Source organism: Lepisosteus platostomus, chromosome 1 (genome assembly GCF_059453375.1).
Source record: "Lepisosteus platostomus isolate fLepPlt1 chromosome 1, fLepPlt1.hap1, whole genome shotgun sequence".
NCBI lineage: Eukaryota > Metazoa > Chordata > Actinopteri > Semionotiformes > Lepisosteidae > Lepisosteus > Lepisosteus platostomus.
The window spans coordinates 56,715,056-56,719,535 of NC_142611.1; positions in this window are offsets into that span (position 1 = coordinate 56,715,056).

A 4,480-nucleotide genomic window follows, 5' to 3' on the forward strand; every position below is an offset into this window, starting at 1 on the left:
AACAGAAGCGTGATCATGATCAGTCTTGAAAAAGGACAATAATGACAGGCTACACGCCCCCTTACACGTGCTGCCTGGAAGTTCGAGATCGGTTCTACAGCGCGTGTTTAAAGGTTCTGGAGGATGTGGGATTTGAAGGGCTTTATTGCACATCGGAAACATTCTCTAAATTCCTCTTGTTCTAACGGTGCTCCCGAGCACAGTGTTGTAACGCACTGGGATGCAATATGAATGAGTTAGCTTATATTGTAACGTAGCTCTTCTTTCGAGTATTCGGACATAGCGAGACGTCTTCGGCATCACGACAGCCCGATAGTGCATAATACTATACGTCCAACATCGGTCTCTTAAGTGAAGTAGACCTGCACGTTTCTTTTATTCCTTAATGACAACAATACCGTTTTCATTTGTAATGTTGTGAAATGGTTTTGTTTTCACTGCCCCTTTGGATTTGACTAAAACTGTAATTTTGCGGAACACAGCTAAAACGGGCCGATTTTAATATCCAACATTTCCAGAAGGGAAGAGTGTGTCTATTAGCATTTTGCTGAGTAAAAAACGTGTTCAATTTCCATCTCAAAACCCTTTGGATTTAAGGACGCTCAATGCTCTTGTTTTTTCAGACATTAGATGAGGTTTTCTTCTCTAGCCAGCACACCTGGTAGCCAAACGTTTGCAGCTGTCTGCCGCTGTACGTACAACACATATACTGTACACTGATAACAGAGACAGCAGCACCTCCAAACTAATGCAACAGAAGTTTTAATGCTGAGTTAAAAATGAGACTAATCTTTACATCACATTTCGGTGTCTTAGGGAGATCAAATAATGAGTAGAACAAGATATTTCAAATGGTACTGACCACACGGAGTCTACGTCACCTTTTAAATAAAGCTACATGTGACTTCAGTCCACTTCTCCTTCAAACGAGCGCTCTGCTAGCAAAGCAGCTCTCTTCAGGATCCCCCCTCAAGCAGACCACAGTGGGCACCACTCATCCTCTGCAGACCACACAGCAGACGTCGAGTCTTCAGATGACGAAAAAGCTAGCGTTCATGGCTGGGTCCGGCTGGTGGAAGGGGGATTCAGCTTTTAGCATGATGAATGGAGGCTTGGCTGAGGCAGGACTGGTGCACAGCTGTGTGGTTGGGAAGAAGAAACCAACCTTTGGGGCTATTCCTCTCTTCTTAAAATTGACATGGTTTTCCCCTGTCATACTTATATTGTACTACATTCTAATCTGCTCCCCAAACCTCTGGAATTCTATCCCCAAGGATATCAGAGTCACCTGCCCTGAGTGCGTCTCAGTCCAGACTCCAAACGTTTCTTTTCAGAAAGACTTTAACTTAATTAGTGTCTGTGTCTTCTCCATTTTCTAACTTCTGATGCACTTCTAAACTTTTTCTTTTACGTACTTATTTTGTGATTTGCTATCCTTAAAACGGTTTTTGCACCTACTGCGAAGTGCTTTGAGATGCTACTTTTAAAGGCGCTATATGAAGTTAAATTTTATTATTACTTGAAATACCATGGTACAATACTCAGGCTAAACAGACTGCTTGTTACAAGCGTCGTGGTTGTGCTAGTGGCTGAGCAGGGAACTTAATTTGCAGAGAGGGACTCGGATACCTACACTGTCCTGCTTGATCTCATGGTCAAAGTGGTCAAAGTTCATGGTCAAAGTTCACGTTCTGTCAGCTTTAATCATGTGGGTGTGAAAGCCTGCAGAAGATTTCGGTGAGCTGACAACTTCATTAATTTCTTTAGCGGGCATTGAGAGTTCTGGGTTTTCACCTTGCTGTGGTGTCAGAAATTAACACTCATGAGTGCACTCAAACCTTTGCCATCTGCCATTATGGCATCTCTGCTTTCTTGGATGGCCTGCATCACAACATTAAAATCCCTCCATTTTACAGCAACACTATGCAGGTCATGTATGAGCTCGGGCCCTTCTGACACACAAACACTGGGCAAGATGTTGTGGAAAACCAAAACAGCAGCCCAGGGATGATGCTGCACAGCCTTTGGCTGTCTTGCTAACTGTTCTCTGTGGTTGTAACTGCTTCTTGTCCCACTCGGCTTTAAAGAAGCTTATAGAGTATCTTACTAAAGAAAGCTACAGCCATAACAATCCCTACCACCGAGGCATTGAAAGAGTGCTTCAGATAGGGAATTAGATGGTGTTCTCAAGAGGTTCTCCTCCAGTACCAGCAGTATTAAGCCCTTTATCAACCAAAGATTGAGTCTGGTGTCACTGTTGAACTCTGGGTAGGCTGTCTGAGGTCCACTACAAATCCCTGTGAGGCTACTGTTGCCTTTCTCCTCTTGCCTTGGGAAACTTTCTGCTGCAGCTTTTCTCCCCCTCTGTCTGCTCTCGTTTCCTTACCACAGCTCCTATTCTTGCCTTATCATAGCAGTCAGAGACCTCCCTGACCCCAGCCTACGATCTGCAGCTTCTGGGAATGCCACATGGCATTGGCCCAGCATTGGAAATGACATTGCTTTTCCGAAATGTCTCAAAATATCTTCTAGTAATGCAACACTTCAGCGAGCAATACACACCTCGGAGCACAGAAAACTCTGGAAGTGCCAGTCATTCCCACAGCAGTCTCAATTACACAGAACATGATCTGCCCGTGGGCGGCATGGTGGAGCAGTGGCTAGCGCTGCTGCCTCACAGTGCCTCACAGTGCCTCACAGTGCCGGGGCCCAGGGATCAATTCTCAGCCTGGGGTGCTGTCTATGTGGAGTTTGTACGTTACTTATCTATAATAACTACTTAACATCGTTATCTGATAATATACTGTGTTCATGAAGCAAAATACGATCAAAAGTTTAATTGCAATGGGTCATTAGTGTTCTGTCTCCACAAAAGTTACAGTGAGAGAGCTATCAGTAACTGCATCATTGAGCAGTGCTTCGATTTGATGTCATTGATAACATTAATAGTAGACGTGATTGTAGCAGTCATTGTATCAAATATTAAAAGTACATTTTATTTTACATGTAAATGCCTAAAGGGCAGAGATAGTTTAAACTCAGGGGGCTACTTTTACTTAGTTCAGTTGTGAAACAAGGACATGGATACAAAATCAGAGGCTAAAAGGCTAAATTCATTTAGGATGGACTGAGAAACAGTAAACACTTCCTTACACGAAGAGTTGTTAAAAGGTGGAAGAGGAATCCTAGACAGGGGCTGAGACACAAACTCAAGAAACAGCAGGATGAGATAACTGGATCAACTAGCTACCAACTACTAAATGACCTGGATGACCTCTCTTGTTTGCAGATGTCCTTATGCTCCTAACACTGCAGGCGTGAAGAACACAATTTGTTTTTAATTCAATGCTCTGTGCAATATTACCCATGTAATACAGAGATCAGAAGCAAAATGAAAGAATGGAGAGAAGAGCACAGATTGACTTGGAACATGTTCCTCTTCAAGAATTAAGTAAAATCTCAGATTAAGATTTCAGATTACGCTCAATTGAAACACGCAGGGCTTCACGTGTGAGCAGGAGAGCCTTTAAAATCCAGTCATTTCAGTGCGAGCCAGTTCTCTTCACGGAGGGCAGGAGCTACACTATGATCTCCAATTAGCACACACAAAATTCCCGATGAATTCAAACAGCTCTTTAATAGTTAGCCCAGGTTGGCAGGTCTGTGGTTTTATCTGACTGATTTTAACCAGTTTTAAAGAGAACTATTCCTAAAACATTTCTAAGAGGTGCTTCAAATGCAAATGGTTGAACTGTCATTCCCACTTAAAACTTCCTTTTATTTTGGGGCTGACAGGCTGTGGCTGGAGACGTTCACCTTGGCACTATAGTAGGCCTCTGCTGTGTCTTCTGCCTCTTGAGAGATGTACTGTACATCTTGCTCAAATAACACACCAGTCAGCACTAGCGTCTTTTTCTTCCCCAAGACCAGACCAGATGTGTTTCACGCTGAAAGGAACATTGGTATTGAAGTCCGAATGTTGCGCCCTGTCCAACAATACATGCGTGACGGACAGAGTGTAAGATTATTTTTTTAAACGAATAATTCCAGGATGAATTAAGACGTGTCTGTCGGCGATTCTGCTTGTATTACATGCATAAAGTAGCTTCTAACCAGGCAAAAGTGTTCTATGTAGCACTGTACGGTAAAGGATACCAGTTCACAGTATAATGCTCATGTGAAAATATGCACTAGTAGCTACAGGACGTTTTCTAACTTCTGTTGAAAAGGTCGGCGCAATCGGACATTTTTTAACTGGCAAGAGATTCTCACTTGACAGCCAAGCGTCCTCCTCAAATCACCAAATGTCGGGGCGGCGAGTACCCCGTCCAGTTAATAAAAAGCCAGCTGCGAAGCACAACCAACCGCGTCTCCCAGTATTGCACAGCAACCGAGATCCTCTTCTTATTTGACACACGGAAGGCACGGGGGGAGTAGAGAGGACTCAATTTTCCCCGGTGAGCGGGGCGGGTTATTTTGA